At 36.9% G+C, this 18,811-nt stretch overlaps 1 protein-coding gene across 49 annotated transcripts in view; it reads right to left on the bottom strand.

The window, feature by feature from the left end:
* CEP57L1 (centrosomal protein 57 like 1) overlaps positions 1-18,811 on the bottom strand; it is a 73,183-nt gene that overhangs the window by 39,386 nt on the left and 14,986 nt on the right. For 9 of the 49 annotated variants that reach the window (XM_070225378.1, XM_070225385.1, XM_070225376.1 and 6 more), the window contains exon 2: positions 1,392-1,480. The exons of the other annotated variants lie outside the window; for them this stretch is intronic. The gene's annotated coding sequence lies outside the window, so the exon portion shown is untranslated. The remainder of the gene's footprint in view (positions 1-1,391; positions 1,481-18,811) is intronic. 49 annotated transcript variants of the gene reach the window in all.

Genomic DNA, 18,811 nt, shown 5'->3' with positions numbered 1-18,811 from the left:
TTGCTGGATATATAGTTCTGTGTTGACAATTATTTTCTCTTAGCACTGTGAAAGTATTTGTCTTCTATCTTCCAACGTTGCTGTCCAGAAGTTAGCTTTCAGTCTGTCATTCTTTATAGGCCATCTGCCGTTTACTCTCTGATGCAAAATCATCTGTCTTTGTACTGTTGTAGTTTCACTACACCATGGTTAGATATGGGTCTCTTTTTTATTAACCCTACTTGGGATTTGTCATGCTTCCTAAATCTAGAGACCCATCAATGCTATAAAATTCTAGCAATTTTCTTTATGAATATCGTTTCTCTACTTATCTATTCTCTTCTTATGGAAATTCAGCTGGACATATGTTGGATATCTAAGCTCCATATCTCTTAATCTGCCTGTCATATTCTTTATCTCTTTATTTTATGTGCTGTGCTACACTATGGGTAATTTCTTAAGCTTTATCTTTCAGTTCACTAACTCTTTTTTCAGTTGTGTCTAAACAGCTTTTTGACCCATCCACTAATTTTAACTTTACATTTTTCAGTTTTGTAATTTCTTTTTTCAAACCTCCCTGATCAATATATTATTTTTTTGGAGGAAGATTAGCCCTGAGCTAACATCTGCTGCCAATCCTCCTCTTTTTGCTGAGGAAGACTGGCCCTGAGCTAACATCCGTGCCCATCTTCCTCTACTTTATATGTGGGACATCTGCCACAGCATGGCTTGCCAAGCACTGTCATGTCCGCACCCAGGATCCGAACTGGTGAACCCCGGGATGCTGAAGTGGAACATGCGAACTTAACCACTGCACCACCAGGCCAGCCCCTCCCTGATCAATTTTAATAGTCTCTTTTTCCTTGTACTCCTTTTTTTATTTATTTGAACATTTTAAACACACATTTAAAAACTCTACATGATAATTTTAGAAATCATAGTCTTTGTGGCTTCTGCTGACTCTTACTAATAACGGCTGATTTGGGGCTGTCCCTGTGGTGTGGTGGTTAAGTTTGCGTGGCCTGCTTCAGCAGTCTAGATTTGTGGGTTTGGATCCTGGGCACAGACCTACACACCACTAGTCAAGCCATACTGTGGCAGCATCTCACATACAAAAAATAGACGAAGACTGGCACAGATGTTAGCTCAGGGTCAATCTTCCTCAGGCAAAATAATAATAATAATGGCTGATTTATTCACATGTTTAGTGAGTTCTGATTTTAAGCTTACATTCCTTAGAAGTTTAACTGTGGGAATTCTTCAAAGCCAGTATTTAAAGCACTTTTCTTCAGAGAGGATTTCTATTTGTTTCTGCTAGGTCCTTAGGGAACCCAAAACCCAAGCCATCATTAAACTAAACTTTTATATTTAGATTTTTTTTGGTAGCATGAATTGCCCAACTCCAAACTCACATGAGTATAGGATTGTGATAAGGATTTCTCAGGAGAGATTCTTTTTGTCCACTCCATTCAAAGCCAAGGATGAAAAAGGCAATGTCATTCTGAAAAGCAAGTTATTTTCTGGTCATTCACTGAAGGTTTCATCCTTTAAGGATCCCTGCTTTATGTTGCAGTGTCCAAACTTATCACTCACCATGCCCAGGCTCAGACTTTGTCTCCTGCCCCATGCAAGCAAGAATGCCCCCTTAAAGCCCAGGCTCTGGGTCATGAGGGATTAGATGGTACAAAGGATTAAAAGGTGCCCTCAGGGATAAAAGGGGTTCTAGGGCTTATCTATCCCTGTGTAACTGAGCTTTCGCAGTATGTACAGCCTCATATTTCCTCCTTACTTTCCTGCCAACTCTGCCATGCTTTAAAAAAGATGTTTTAGGCATTTTACACAGCATTTTTTTTTTAATTTTTTTTTTTTTTTACACAGCATTTTTGTATTCCTTACCAGAAGAGGTTTCTCTGAACATCTAAGTAATCTGCCATATTGCTTCAAACTGCAATAGTTTTGGACATACTTTGGAGATGGTAACTGCTCTAGACAAACTAGTTTTAGTTATACACAGAATGAGATTATGCTTCAAAAAGGAAAAAAGCATTTATATCTTTCCATTCAGCTAAAGTTCTCAAAGCTACTCCATACTGTAAAGTTTGTTCTTTTTCAATAGCTGAAAGTGAACATTATCTGGTTAGTCATTAACTAAATACAAAGTTCACTAGCAGGATTAAGATAATAGAGTACCTGATAAACAATCTGCAGACTGAGGGTGAGAAAAAGTATCAGAACCTAATTCACATCCTAAAACACACTCTCTATTTGACTTTTAAAATAAGCAATGACTGTATAGGAATACCATAACTATTAAATTCCAGAAATTCAGAAGCAGTTTAATCATTATGCTTCAGTGACTATCAAGTATAATGTATTAAAAGTAGCAGCAAATCTTATATTTAATATACTGATCATTTGACATTCAAATTGATCTATTTTAACACAATTTGCAATCAACTTTAAAAAGAGCCCTTGCTGGATTTGAAAAATCATCATTTTTCAGCCGTATCATAGTAGACTGATTTAGGTAAGAAGCATCAACACTAAATTCAGGGGTAGAAACTTTGATAAGGAGTGGGATATTTACATGGTCTTAAAGTGTCACAGATTGCTTTTAAAATGCAAGGAAAAAAGTAACTATATAGTAGAGAAACAGAATAACACTTTGATAGGATGGTTAAAACTAACACCTCCCATGAGAGGTAAGGTGGACATCATGTAGTTCTAGATGTGAGACCCTGAGAAAGACACGTCACTTATGCAGTATTCTGGCCAGGAATGCATAACCTGAATCTCAACATGAGGAAACATCACAAAAGCCCCAAATGAAAAACATTCTATTTTTTATAGAGGGGGGTAACATTTTCTTAAAAAATGTCAGTGTCATAAAAGACGATGATACTTCTGGGTATACATATCCAAAAGAATTGCAAGAAGGGTCATGAAAAGATATTTGTACACTCATGTTCAAAATGGCATTATTCACAATAGCCAAAAGGCAGAAGCAAACCAAATGTCCATCAATGGATGAAAAGATAAACACAACATATACGCATACAATGGAATATTATTTGGTCTTAAAAAAAGGAAGGAAATTCTGACACACGCTACAAGATGGATGAACGTTAAGGACATAATGCTAAGTGAAATAAGCCAGTCACAAAAAGACAAATACTGGGATCTACTTATATGAGGTATCTAGAGTAGTCAAACTCATACAAACAGAAAGTAGAATGGTGGTTGATGGGAGGGATAAATAGGGAGTTATAAAGTTTCTCCTGCCAGACGAAAAAGTTCTAGAGATTCATTGCACAACAATGTATGGTAGGGAAGACAAGTTAAAAATAAGATATGATTCAATGGGATCAGTTCCATAACAAAAGCATACACAGAGTATCATGGGAGCACGAAAGAGAGATTATCTAACTCTCTCAGATTGATGGAGAGATAAGTAAAGCCAGAAATAATTTGGAATTACAAATAGTTTTGAAAGAGGAGTTTAGGTAAATACGGCAGACTGAACATACACACTGACTTTTGCTCCCTCTTAGAAACCCACTAAAATCATATAAAACACTTTTTAAACTATAAACTTTCAATGATGAAGAGATCAGAAGAGGTGACAACAATAAAACTTTGGAAAATGGAAAGCAGACGTACAAGTAGTAACAGACTTAGCTAATGCAAAAAGGCAGGCTCCTAACCCAAGTAAGAAAAGTGACTTTTAAGTAAACCCTGTAAAACCTCCAAATGGCTGAGGAATTAGCGGCACCTCTGTAAGTAGTAGTTAAGATATGGCCAAAAACTAGAGAAGAGGATGACAGTTTAATTTAGAAGTAAATTACACGTCCAAATCCCCTTTGCCTCTCCACACAGCCAGAAGACTGCTCTACCCCCTTTCTGGGAAGAGGACTAGAAGTTTATTTTGTTTTTTTCTATCAAGAGGGAATTCTAGAGTATCTCTGCATTGGGGGACACTCAGCACAGGTGAGGGTGGGACAACAAACTGAAAGCAGGAAGATTCAGTTCCCAGAATATTGGTGGTTTGTATATCCAACTGGAGATGGGAAGATCCTTATCAAGGTAACATGACTAGCCCAAGTTAACAAAGATACACAAGACGATAAAATAAATAGACTGGATGGATTCAGAGTTTCCAATCAGTTTTTTAGTGCCCTACTCTTAAATGTAAGTTGCTTAACCAAAGCTTACCAGACATTGAAGAAAGATATGAAAGACAGAAACCCAAACAAGCAAACAATAAGAGGCTTCACAGGAACACAAAATTTGGAAATACATAATTAGTGAAGATAGAATGTATAATCATTGACAGACGTGATAGACACTAGTGAATTTGGCTGCAGCACGATGAATAAATGTTGGCAGTAAGAGATGGCTAAAAAGGCATGTGAGGTCCAAACTACAAAGGACTTTGTATATCACACTAAGGAGTTTGTATTTTATAGGATTAGGCAATGGGGAGTTAATGAAGAATATAAAGGGGAGTAACATGATCAGGTTTGCATTCTGACAAGTTTATTCAGATGGCTCTAAGGTAGATAGACTGGAGGGGGAAGAAATTACAGGTGGGGGACAAATTAAGAGGTTACTGAAGTAATTACGGCAATGACAAATATAGGCCTGAATTAAGACCGGAGTAGACGAGATGAACATGAAAGATACTTAGAAGATACATCAAAAGGACTTAGGAACCAACTTGATATGTGAAATGGGGGAGAGGAAAGAATCGAAAATCTTCCCCAAACTTTCACTTGGGCAACTAGAGAGATGGTGATGGCATTAATGGAAATAAGGAATAACATAAAAGTAGATACAAGTCTAATGGAAAACAGCAAATTGTTTTAGATATGTCAAATTCAAGGTGCTTACAGGCACAGAGCTATCCAGCAAATGGACTGAAATACAGGTCTGGCACTTAGGTGAGCAGTCCAGGCTGGATCTAGAGATATAGATTTGGTTATCAATCAGATCACCCAAGGAGAGTGTAAAGATTAGCAATTTTCAGGGTGTGGGTGCATGGAAAGGCGGGGCTGAGATTCAATGCCTTTGTCCATTAGAGAACTACTGTTATCTGTCCATCGTGGTGCCCCTCAGACATGCTGAGGAAAATTTTAAAAGGTTAAGAGTTACAGATTCAGTAGAGAAAAGGGTTGGGCTCAGAATGCTAAAGACTGCTAGCATTGAGGAGGCAAATGAAGAAATAAAAATCCTCGAAAGGAGGGGCCAGCTTGGTGGTGTAGTGGTTAAGTTCATGTGCTCTGCTTTGGTGGCCCAGGGTTTGCAGGTTTGGATCCTGGGTGCAGACTAGTATCGCTGGTCAAGCCACACTGTGGCAGCATCCCACATAAAATAGAGGAAGACTGGCACTGGTGTTAGCTCAGCGACAATCCTCCTCAAGCAAAAAAAGGAAGATTGGCAACTGATGTTAGCTCAGGGCCAATCTTCCTCACCAAAAATTTTTTTAAAAAAAGGACAAAGATAAACATAGATAAAAGATGAAGTAAATGTATTAAAATGCTAATAGATGGACAACAGGAGATTTTCATTTTCTTCTACCTTCTTTTACATCCTCTACAATAAACAAATTAGTTTTATAACAACAGACAAAAATTTACTAAAATAGTTTTCTCTTAATTAGATTTCTGCAGAGGTACAAAACAGCTGAAGACACAGAGTATCAGTTATTTTTATAGATATCTGTTGGGGCACTTACATCTTTTCATTTTTTAAGGGTCTTATGCTTCCTCTATCAATATAAACTCAGAGAGGGCAATTATGTCTATTTCTTCTCTAAGTTCCTAGAGTCCAAACTGCTATGCTCTGCAAAGGGGCACTGTATCCTCAGCGCCTAACCCCCAAAAATATTTGTAAAATGAATCCCCTGAAACCAGTTTGTTAGGTCAACAACTTTTCCCTCCCTCTTTATGCTAATGTTTGTCATGGTTAAACCCAACAGTTCTATAAATACTGTCCTAAGTTTTAAAAATATCACATATTGTACGTTGGTATGTGCTTTTGCATACAGTGTTTTAATTTAATATCATTTTATTTCAGTAAGTAAATCATAATTCTTAGGATTTTAAAATATGACTTGTACCATATCTTCGGAAAGTTCTAACTTTATTTTTTTTTCTTTTTAAAGATTTTATTTTTTTCCTTTTTCTCCCCAAAGCCCCCCCAGTACATAGTTGTATATTTTTTGTTGTGGGTCCTTCTAGTTGTGGCATGTGGGATGCTGCGTCAGCGTGGTTTGATGAGCAGTGCCATGTCCACACCCAGGATTCGAACCAACGAAACACTGGGCCATTTGCAGCGGAGCATGTGAACTTAACCACTCGGCCACGGGGCCAGCCCCTCTAACTTTCTTTTAAATAAGTGATTTTGAAAGGGTTTCAACATTCTTATAACATTTATTAAATTTATCTGTTGAACTTAACTCTGGTTCTAACCATTTCTCTTAAGAATGGTTGATGGCAAAGTTATTAAATGTAGAAAGAATTTAGAAATTGAGTCAACAAATAATAAACATTAAAGTTATCAGTACTCGGATTAGTTGTTACAAATCCACATCCTTGGCCTTCACATTTTTTTCCCCCAACAGGTTGGGCACAGTCAATACTCAGAATTAATTACGGGATATACTGATTAGTCAGGCAGCCCAAGGGAGAATGAGCTGTTAGATGATAAATAACTAAAGCTTACCTATTTAATTGCCAGGATTTATTTCAACTAATCTTAAAAGAAATATTTCTAAAATGTTTAATCTACTTTCCTTCCTTTTAGTCAGAGTATTCTCAACACAATTTCACTTTTGGTATGACTTAAGGATATCATCATAGTATTTTAATTATGTACAACGATACTTAGAGAACCACAGTGATGACTGTTGGATTGTTTGTCCCTTCACTGGAAAGTTCTAGACTGTTACAGATTTTGTTCTCTGTCTTTTCATCTCTTGCTATCTCTTTCCTTCCAGACTGCTTATGAGCTGTCGGTTTACATGTCTCTAGCAGAACATCCTTCCCCTTTCTAACTGGTTTCCCAATCTATAGAAATAAGAAACAAAACAATCAAGTTGCATTCATAAGCCATTCAGAGATTAAAAATACAGTCCCTGGCAGTCCTTAAAGCATTCATAGCTTAATTATATGACAAAGGGTGCTATGGGAACCCAGAGGAGGAATATCTAACTGAGTCTAGGGATTTCAGAGATGGCTTCCTGGAGGAGCTAGTTCTGAAACTGGGGTATAAAGTACAAATGAGTATGATTTGATAGGCAAAAGAATGTAGAGCATGGGTGGAGGAGAAGATCAAGTGTACAGGCAAAAGAAATAGCATGGAAATAATAAAAATACCTCAAATTTATTGAACAAATTATGCGAATTAATTTACTAAAATCCACATAACAATTCTATGAGGTACATTATTCCTACTTTAAAGATGAGGAAACTGTGGCACAAAAACAACCTGGTTTGCCCACAGTCACACAACTAGTTAAACGGCAAAGTCAGGATTTGGACTCAGGCAGTCTGGCTCTAAACCTCACACTTTAACCACCATGCTATATTGTTGACTTACGCAAAGTTATGAAAGCAAGAGAGGATCCAGTGTTTTGGGCGAGCTACTACAAGTAATGTTTAAAGCTGGAAGACTGCAAATGTGCCTTAGTGTCATAGAAGAGAAGGCAGAAACCAGATCTGAGGAGCCGCGTACGCCAGGCACAGGTGTTTGGATTTTTTCCCGTAGGCACTAAGCGCCATCCAGCAGAGGACTCGCAGGATCACATCGCCTTTGATAAAGACTCAGTGAGATTAGAATGGAGAAAAACAACCAGAGGCTAGAAGTCCAGATAGGAGGCTATTCCAGAACTCTCTGTGAGAGGTGAGAAAGACCTGAACCAAAGCAACAGAAGCGGGAATAGAAAGGAGAGGAAAAATTAGAGATAATTAGGATGTCGAATTCATAAAACTTATGACCTTGATGAGGAACATTAATGATAGGAAGAAAGGAAATAAAGCTGTAGTCAAGGCAGAAAACAGATTTTGAGGGGTGTGGAGGTAGTATAAAAGGTTCATTTTACACGTGTTTGAGGTGCTTGTGGGACAGTAACAACATAAAAACAGCTAACACTTACAATGAGCTTATTATGTGCCAGGCACTGGTCAAAGAACTCTACGTGTATTGATCCAGCAAATCGTCAAGGTAACCCTATGAAGTATTTATATTAATTTCATTTTACATGAGGCAACTGAGAAGTCAAGGAACTTTGCCCAAGGTCACACAGCTATTAAGTGGCTGAGCTGGGGCTTGAGCCCAGGTAGCTTGGATCAGAGGGTATTCCGCCTTTAACAGAGACATGGCAGTTATATAGATGAGTTTGGCATCGAAGAATGGTTTAGACTAAAGATAAGGATTTGGAAGTCATCAGTATATATAGATTCCTAGGCATCACTCAGGTCCACGGAAACAGAATCTCTGGGGATAAGGCCCAGAAATATATAGTTTTCACTCCCCAATTTATTCTTATGCAAATTGAAGTTTGAAGATCACTGATGAGGAACAAACAAAGAAATGTGTAACAATGATATTGAGTTTATTAGAAGTGTGTCTAAAATGGGAATAAACACGTTCTGAAGAAAGATGGCAAGGGTCTAAGCAAGTGTCTGATGGGTCTTTTATCAAATCTAAGGTACCATCTATTATAAAGTGCATTATTCTTTTATATACCACAAGAGAAAAAAAAAATAGGAGACCTCTCATGCAAAGCTGGAACAACAGAAGGCCTGCAAAAGCAGTGCAGCATAAATAGAAAATAAACCCACTACACAGAGAGACAGCAAGGAAACCTGAAAGTCTCTACCTTTTAAGCACTGGGCACCGGGTAGAGGGAATTTTATCCAAGAGACAGTTCTTACACAGCTTTGTAGTCTGAATTCATACTAACCTACCAGTGTGTGTGTGTACGGGGGATCAACCCTCAAACAGAGAATTTAACTTAAAATTGCCTCAGGTTTAGAGCAAATGACTGGTAGAGGCAAATGTAAATCCTCTCTAAAATAATCTGACTTCAATCCAGGTCACTAACGATAACAAGACAAATCCCTATTGTAGAAATGTTTTAAATGTGAAAAAATATGTCTTCAAATCATTGAAATACACTAAATGGAATGTGTACGAAGCTATCCTGAATGCTTAGAAACTTCGGAGTGGAAGGGTTATTTTTGGTTCTCAAACGTACTCCATACATAATTTTAAATAGGTGTTCATTTGTTTTTAAAAGTAAGAACTACAAAAACAGGTAACTAAAAATCATAAAAATTCTTTTCTTCCCTTCACATTTAACCATTTTTTATAATTCCTCTAAATATAAAACGTCTCATGCATAAAAAAGCACAAAACAAAGGAAACAACGAACCAGTGAGAACAGAGAACTCGTACCCCAGAGTCCACGTAAACGCTTCAAGATTCTTTGAGACGTAGATTGCAAAGTTCACCACAGGCCCTGGTAACACTCCAGACACAACAGGAGGAAGAGCAAACTCTGCTCCTGCCAAGAATGATGATTTACAGTCCCAGTCCAATACTCAGTATTCCTCCGTTCACTCACAGACCACAGACACACTAATTTAGTATTTTCATTATATCCAGATTACCCTGGCCCTTTTTAAGAAAAATTAACCCCTTCTCAACAATACCATTTTGAAAAAATTCCTTTAGCACTTTTATAATCTTCAGCAAAGCAGTGTATTTCTAGTTCAGACATGCATTTTCAATCTTTCCAAAGGTAATATAAACTGTACAAATTACGCACCATAGTTGCTCTAGGATCTTATAAAACCACAACTTCATTGTATAGCAAGCACATCATTCAAACAGATCGTTAGAGGACTAAAACGGATTTAGAGTGAAAATAAGCACCAATTGGTCACTGCGAGGAGTTCCCTAATTCAAACATGTGAGTTACAAATAAACTAGGTACACAAGCACACTGCTAGCTTCTCCCTGCTTTAGTGGGTGAAAGTCCTCAAGGTCCCTTTCACGGCACAGTCTGTCTAGAGCAATCGATGTGAGAATTCTGATCTGATTCTCATTCTTGCCACTCCCTGCCCCCACCTCGTTCACTCAGGAAGACTGTTTCCTATCCCAGGAGCAAACGTATACAAGGATATACATGTGTGAGTATAGGGATTTTCTAAGACTGCAGAAAGTGAAGTTTCCTAGATCCCTATCTATAATTTAACATCCACTTTCCCATAGAAACAAGAGATTAATGGTTTTAGAGTGCCACTACTGTTCGATGTTATAAAAATTTTGTGTCTGTGTGGATCTGTAGAAAATCCACTCTGAATGTCAATGTCAACCTACTCAGTAACCTTTGAGATGGAATTTGTTAGTACAGTTTGTATACTATATAATATTTAACTTAAAACATTTTTAAAGTGATTCATAATCCCATTATACAGAAACCACTATTAACAGGTTTTTTAAAAAAGTAATATATCCACAGGTACAAAACTTAAACAGCTTAGAAAAGCACAAAATACAAAGTAAAAATTTTTCTGCTCCTAGACTGATGATTCTTAACCACATCTATTGCTTTCCCCTCTCTGAGGATAACCACCAACAGTTTCTTGAGAACAGAAAGAAAAACAATTATTCATATACCTAAGCACTTTTCTTTTGGCAACTTTCCTGTCATACACATCAATCAGCAGGAAGGATCCATCAGCTTCTAGAAGCATGACAATCTCCTTACCATTACATCCCTTTGATTTACATCCCATTACATCCCTCCCGGATTTAGTAATGACGGACTAATTCTTTTCTCAGGCATTTCCCCCTCCATTTCTATGAACTTGAGGGCAGGACTGAATCTGTGTGGTTCCACTAAGGAATATGACCTAATGGAAAGGGCTCCTGACTGAGTCAGAAGACCTGGGTTCTTTCCTGTTTCTGACACTTATATAACGTGTAATCTTAGTTAAGTCACTTCCTTTCTCTTAGCTTTGAAAAATATAAAGCATTATGTAAATACACAGTAGTAGAAGTAGCAGTGATAATAAACTTTTTATCATTCTTTTCTGGGAGTTTCAGGTTCCTTAAAACTTACCCTTTACAAATATTAATCTCTGACATAAATTCTTCCCTTTCCTCTCTCTAATAACTCAACTTCCTGTATTTCTATTTTCCTAATTCTTCTGACTTGTCAGGTTTCCATTCTCCCTAATAAGCAATGGAATTCCTCTTCATATTAAAAAATATATATTCTTGACACTAAACTATTCTTGAAGTTCTTACACCCTTACATTTCTATTAATGTTACCCTGAGACTTTTATTCATATAATGCATTTTCATGTTTCCATTCTCCCTAATGAGCAAATGTACCTGCAACCTATATTATTTGATAAGGCAGAAGAGCATAGTGGTTAAGGGGCGGGTTCTGCAGCAAGATTCCTTGAGGATGAATCATGTGTGATCTGAGGCAAATTTCTTAAACTTTCCTTGGTTTTTTTCCCCCCATCTATGAAATGGGAATAATAAGATTGTCTACCTATTTCAGAGATTATATGTAACGAATCAACATAAACTTCTTAGAAGAGAGCTTGGCTCACAGTAAGCACTAAGTAAAGGTTATTATTGCTATCCAAAAATCTCTATATTTTGGATATCACATCCAAAATTTTGTCAGGATAATCACTGATGTCCATAATGGTACTGAAAAACCACAAAATCCAAAAATCTCTCTTAAACTATTGAAACCTGATTTACATCCAGTATTGTTTTAAGATGTCATACTATATCCTAAAGTCTCCAAATAGGTAATCCATAAACGGTATCTGAGACGACTTTTCACAAAGTGGAACACTCCATTCCCCACAACATTTAACCTACTTATAGTAACTTTACACTGCTGCTATACAAACCCAATTTTTATACCTGATATCTTCTCTACGCCCAGCCCTTCTCAAGCGACAATATTACTTTGGGTGTTGCCCTGACTTATTTATTCATTTATTTCCGCTCAAGATGGTAACTTTTTTTTATCAAGTACTGACTACCATCTCTGAATTTGAGAGTTCATATCCACTTAAATGTTCTAAAGGCAGTCAAATTTATATCCAAAACTTAATGTCATCTTCCCTCTAAAAGCTACTTTTCTTCCTGCATTTTTAATCTCACTTAATACTATCATCTCCCTACTCCCCAACTCTCAAGTCCTGAGGATTTCAAGACCTAAAACACTTCTTGAATCACCTATACTGTCCCATCCTTACCACCACTGACTAGGTGCCCCAGCCTACGCCCTCATCAGTTTTTGCCTGGACTATTACAATGGTCTTCTAAAGTGACTTCCCTGATACTAATCTTGTCCCATTAAAACTGTCCTCTACTCTGCCTCTAGAGTGATCTACCTAAAATTACAATCCAGCCATGTCATTTCAATGCTTAAAACTCTTCAGTGACTCCTTACTGTCTTCAGAATAAAGATCAAGCAGGGCATATAGGGCCCTCCATGACCTGTTCTCTATCTGCCTAGTTCTTTTCTCCTGCCTCTACTGAGTGGACACACATTACTAGTGTTCCTATTGTTCTCTCTTCCTAGAATATTCTTACCCTTTATGCAAGACAGTTTATCAGTTAATCTTTCCATTAAGCTTTTCCTTTCCTGGTTCCCTGAGGCTGGGCTAACTATCTTTTGTGCATACCTATATGTTTAATATATTACAGTGAAATAATCCTTTCATGTCTTCCACACTAAACTGAAAGCCTTGAGGACAGGGATCAAGTCTCATTCATCTTTGTAATCTTAGCACCTAATTCAATACTTTAAAAATGCTTGCTAAACTGAAACAAATTAAAAGCCATGCAGAACTCTAAGTCCTGCTGACAAGTTATCCCAATAAAAGGTAAAAGGATGGGGGCCGGCCCGGTGGCGCAGCGGTTAAGTGTGCACATTCTGCTTCGGCAGCCCAGGGTCCACCTGTTCAGATCCCGGGTGTGGACATGGCACCACTTGGCAAGCCATGCTGTGGTAGGTGTCCCACATATAAAGTAGAAGAAGATGGGCACGGATGTTAGCTTAGGGCCAATCTTCCTCAGCAAAAATTAGGAGGATTGGCAGCAGTTAGCTCAGGGCTAATCTTCCTCAAAAAAAAAAAAAGGTAAAAGGAAGATGTCTATGCAAGTCAGACAAAAGAGCGCTCTAGTCACTAACAGTAGTGTCTGAGTTATTCTGTCAAAAAGCAACACAAACACCTAGGTTTGTCATAACATTGCTCTTCTTTGCATCCTGAGCTCCATATTCATAATTCCAATTCTTATTCTTATCAGCAAGCTGCAGTATCTTAACCACGCTGACTTTGACCCATATGTCTAAAGTGAACAACTGTTCTAAAAGGCTGAAGTAATCTATTGATGGACAAAGTTGTTGACAGGCTGATCTGTAAAGAGATACCATTAAGCCCTTATTTTTTTTTCAAACTAGACTTGTTGGCACAGCTGTTAAGGTCTTAACATGAGAAATAGCTTATGTTGTTGAATAGCACAGAGGGCAAAAGGACAAAACCTGATTTTCCTGCCTAGCTGAGGTGGAAGCTTAATTAAGACGATCAAAATACATTTTGCTTAAAATGCACCAATGAAAATTTATATCACCCTCCTCTTTAAATGTTCCAGTTCCTCATTAGTTTCAATGTGCATCCTTTACTTCTAGCTGACTGTGCCAAATGCTGAAAGTGCTGAGGGCCTTCCAATGTACCCCTAGCAGCCAAAATACAAGAGGCATAGAGGAGACTCTATGATGGCTAAACATAAGAGATCTTTATTTCTCCTGAGAACTTCTCTTGCATCCAAATAGAGGATACCTGTGAGTGTGTCTGCATAATTTGCTTTATTTAATATTGAGCTGTCTTTTCAATAAAGCTAATGTTAGGAACCTGCATAATTTTCAGTTTTCATTCCATTTAAATTTCAGTAATATTTGCTTAGTGCCTAACATGTGCCAGACTTTTTGCTAAGAGATGGAGGAGGAAAGAGGAAGAAGTCACAGTCTTGGGGGAAATAAACGCAATGCCTAACCAATTTGGGGCTTTGATCTTGCACTAAACTAGTACAGATTTGGTGTCCTACAAAAAGTGAGGTTGACCCTCCAATGCTGCTTTCATCATGGTGGTTGACTAAGTTTGCTAGTCCAGCCCAGATGAGCCCCAGTTAAGACAGCGCCAGCGTCCTTTAATATGACCAACTTTCATCCTTCACTTAAAAATTGCCTGTCAGCTGCAAATTACAGTTTATGAAAAGACAAAGAGGGGTTGTAGCAAGGAAAAAGCAAAGTACAGCCAAAGGCATTTACAATAAGTTCCATCATTAATAATATTATTCTTATGTACATGAATACTGCCTACAACTTCTTATACTTACATTATATATAAATCCATAATATTTTACTGTGCTAGCTGAGAGACTAGACTGAGAGTATTTGGAAAGAGGTCAGACAAAAAACAAAAGCAAAAACAATATATATAGTTTTTTTTCTCTGATTACAAGAGAAATACATGCTCATTCTACAAAATTTGGAAATTGAAGAAGAAAATAAAAATCACTGTAAATTCTACTAGTTTGAGATTGTTAAAATATTATTAATATTTTGGTATCTATTGTGTAAATTGCCTTTCTACTTAATAGTACATGATAAACATTTTCTTGTATCATTAAATATTCTTTTAAAGTACAGTGTTTTTTTGTTTTTTGGGGGGTTTTTTGAGGAAGATTAGCTCTGAGCTAACATCTGTTGCCAATCCTCCTCTTTTTGCTGAGGAAGATTGGCCCTGAGCCAACATCCGTGCCCATCTTCTTCTACTTTATACGCGGGACGCCTACCACAGCATGGCTTGCCAAGCGGTGCCACATCCGCACCCGGGATCCGAACTGGTGAACCCCGGGCCGCCGAAGCAGAATGTGCACACTTAACCACTGCGCCACCGGGCTGGCCCCTAAAGTACAGTTTTTTCAATGGCAGGAGATAAATATTTATGTAAGTTACCAATTTTTTCATTAGAATATAGTCTAGAAATGGTATCATTAGGTTAAAGACAGTTTTAATGCTTCTGATACACACTGTCAAATTGCCTGGAGCTGTTTTAAATTAAGAAATTATTGGAGCTTTGCTTACACTTAGGCAAAAGTCTTAAAGTCACAATTCCCACCATGTCTTGAGAATGTCTCCAATCTATGATACTCTATTTTAGACAAAGTTTCTCTTGGTTATCTTCCTATTAAAACTTTATGACAATTAGACCTAGAAAAAATAGAAACTCTGCATATATAGATTAATAGAATAACATAGATATCAATTTGCTTACCACATTGTTAATAATAGTATCTCTAAAATACTTAGGGAGAAAGTGAGATTCTAGGAAATACCTAAAACAAATTTACCTTCTATTTTTTTAACTAAAACCCTTATAAATACAGATAAATCAAAACTGTAAGACTCAATTCTGCAAAATATATGCAGTCTTACACAGTATATTCTTTGTATCTGTACTAACAGGCAAAATGTAAAAATTATCAACTAGTACTTGAAAAGTATTATAATTTACAAAGGCTTTACACATCAAATTTTGTCTTAACAACCTTAAAAAGTGGCATTACTATTACTAAAGTCATTTTTGAACACATGAGGAAACTGAGGCAAAAAGATTAACTGACTTGCCTAAGGTTACAAGTCTAATAAATGGTAAAAACACAGAATTCAAATCAGGTCTCCAGACTCTAAATGTGGTGCCATTTCTATTTCTGTACTGCCTTCCATAAATCATAGATAATCCAATTTTTCCCTATATTTTGCCTCAGATCAAAAAAAAATTAACAGATTTATTTTCTTAATGCTATTTATCTAAGCCAAAATTAAAATAAGTTTGCATTCCCTGAGTGCACACACTCACAGTGAGTGGCCTAACATAACTGCTGATAGCAGACACATGCCAGCCTAAAGTTAACACTTTTCTCTTGCATAAATCCACACACAGAGAAACATGTTTGGCTGAGTACAATTCAATTTGTAAAATTTCCAAAGAAAACAAACATTAAACTACCAGAATTGTTTTTCCTCCAAATATACCTACTGTGGAGATAACAACTGAGAAAAACATCAAATATCTTTAAAATAAACTCTATTCTCTCCTTTAAAAAAACATACAGGGGCCAGCCCCACAGCAGAATGCTTAAAGTTTCACGTGCTCTGCTTCAGCAGCCCGGGTTCACAGGTTCAGATCCCGAGTGGGGATGTACTCCACTCATTAGCCATGCTGTGGAGGCATCCCACATACAAAGTAGAGGAAGACTGGCACAGGGTGAAACTTCCTCACACGCACAAAATAAATAAATAAACATATACATATATACCCCCAAATAAATATTTCCTTCCATTTCTCCCTCCTCCCTACTAACTCCCCAACTGCCTCTAACAATGAAAGAATAAAAAATTAACAATAGATGGCTTTTGAAGTTGGTAATTTATAACTTTTACAATGCCATCAACTGTCATTAATTTAGCATTATCTTTAACATATTAATAATAGTTTGTTTGATGTAATTTAGTTGCTTTAACAAACATAGTTTCATTTTAGCAATGTCTGCACACATCTACTTTCCTCTATAGTTCCTTAAGAGCAGGGACATCTTATTCATTATTCTATTATCCGCTGGACTTATTATATGATAGTCATTCAGTAAGTATTTGCTGCACTTAATTCAACTAATGCAGTAGAAACACATAAAACAAAATACATCTAATAGTTAACAAACAATTATTAGTGTACGTAATGCATACATTTTACTTCTCTGTAAAAAGGATTCATCTTTAAATTATATTTGGCGACATTTTTTTCTTTTACTGTGGTGCATAAAGTAACGCTGTACCTTATAATCTTTGGCATCTTAGATTTAATGAATAAAGTCTTTATAAAAGTATACACTGAGAACATTTTTCTCATGCTATTAAATGAGTAAATGCAGAGTGCTGATCGTGGATCTCTACAACTACGTACAGATGTGAGAGGGTATCTGTTAGAGATGGCTCTGCTGCTCTCTCAAATCAGCGTGTTAGGTCTTCAAGAGACAGAACTGTATTTTATTCGTCTTCCTATTTTCTAGTATGTGCTCCCTAGGGGCTCATTACAGATGAGCTAAATAAATAAAAACATTTGGTCTGGGAAAGGGAATGGTTTGGAGAGAGGGGATGATCCATGCTATAAAGGAAGAAAACAAATTATAAAGATAACTTGACTTAAAGAAATAAAAAGAAAGAAATATACTTACCATTCTAATATTTAAGGATTATAGGTCTACACCTCACTAAAGCATTCACCAAATGTGGTAAATGGAATACTAGACTCATAGAATAGTAAGTGGAGTTACTCCCTAAATTAAATAGATTTCCAGGCAAATAAATTTGGGGAAATGAGTAAAACAAAATTAACCAACTTCTTCACCTGCAAGTTTTGTCAATATATTTAATATTCTACTATCATTGTGAATTTCCGAAACAGGGATAGAGAATGCATTTCCCAAACTTATTTGCAACAGACACCTTTTCTGAGGATCCTCTTGAGATTAGTATTCCACAGAACAGAATTTGCAAAGCAGCTCTACACAAGAGATAGCTATCAAAATGTTATGAGGTATGTAATTGATAACATGAAATAACAACTGATAACAGAAATAACAAAGAGCAAACTGTCTAAAGCAGCCTTGTTGCACATACAGAAATTCATATTCCCAGTGTAGGCGAGTAAAGGAAGAAAAGAGATTGTCCTATAAAAAAGGGTTAAAGACTGTAATGTTCAAGTATTTAAACTCACTTGATTTAGTAAATAACCTCTCTGGTACATCTGACTAAATGGCCCCAAAAAATTAGTAGCACACCTTCAAAAGTACCTGACAGCTGGGCCGGCCCGGTGGCACAGCAGTTAAGTTTGCACATTCTGCTTCGGTGGCCCAGGGTTTGTGGGTTCGGACATGGCACTACTTGGCAAGCCATGCTGTGGTAGGCGTCCCACATATAAAGTAGAGGAAGACGGGCACAGATGTTAGCTCAGGGCCAATCTTCCTCAACAAAAAGAAAAAAAAGAGGAAAAAGTACCTGACAGAATTATGATATAGAGAACTTATTCAATAGATACTATAACATTTTTTCATTAAAATAACTCACAAGATAAGAAGAGTTCATAGAAGAGACAGTAAAATTGACCAACAAAATTCAAATAATTGGCATAAAATTATTTTGGAACAAGAAATAGAATTTGTCTCTTATGTGTTCTAAATGAATAAAGTCTAAAAAAAGAACATATCACAACAGAGGGTCTCACAACCATCATCTGTCCCTTTTCGAACAGAGGAATATGAGAAAATGCAATTAGGTTCAAACAAAAGGAGAAAAGTGAAGAACATCAAATACCGTAGTCTTTATAAGACTTGGTGTCAGAGACTCCTCCCAAGCACTACTACTGACTGGTGAAGCATTACATTTAGACTCACTGCGGTGGTGATAATATTAGGTTCTAACTAGTTCTGTGACCTTACCCTAATTAGTAGCTTAACCTCTCCATAACTCTCTCTCTATATAAAATAAAACGGTTGACTGAAGTAATCTTGAAGTTTTCGTCCATTTCTAAAATTTACTAAAAGAGAGGCAAACTTACAAACATGTTGAATTTTCACTGAAGCTTTTACCATAATTCTTGAGTTCTAAACCCTGGCTCACAATTGAACATTTGTCATTACAGTGAATATCTTTGTGAATACCTT

The sequence above is a fragment of the Equus caballus genome, chromosome 10, assembly GCF_041296265.1.
Source record: "Equus caballus isolate H_3958 breed thoroughbred chromosome 10, TB-T2T, whole genome shotgun sequence".
Lineage (NCBI taxonomy): Eukaryota > Metazoa > Chordata > Mammalia > Perissodactyla > Equidae > Equus > Equus caballus.
Note: the sequence above shows the minus strand (reverse complement) of the source record. Positions and strands in the feature narration are given on the sequence as shown.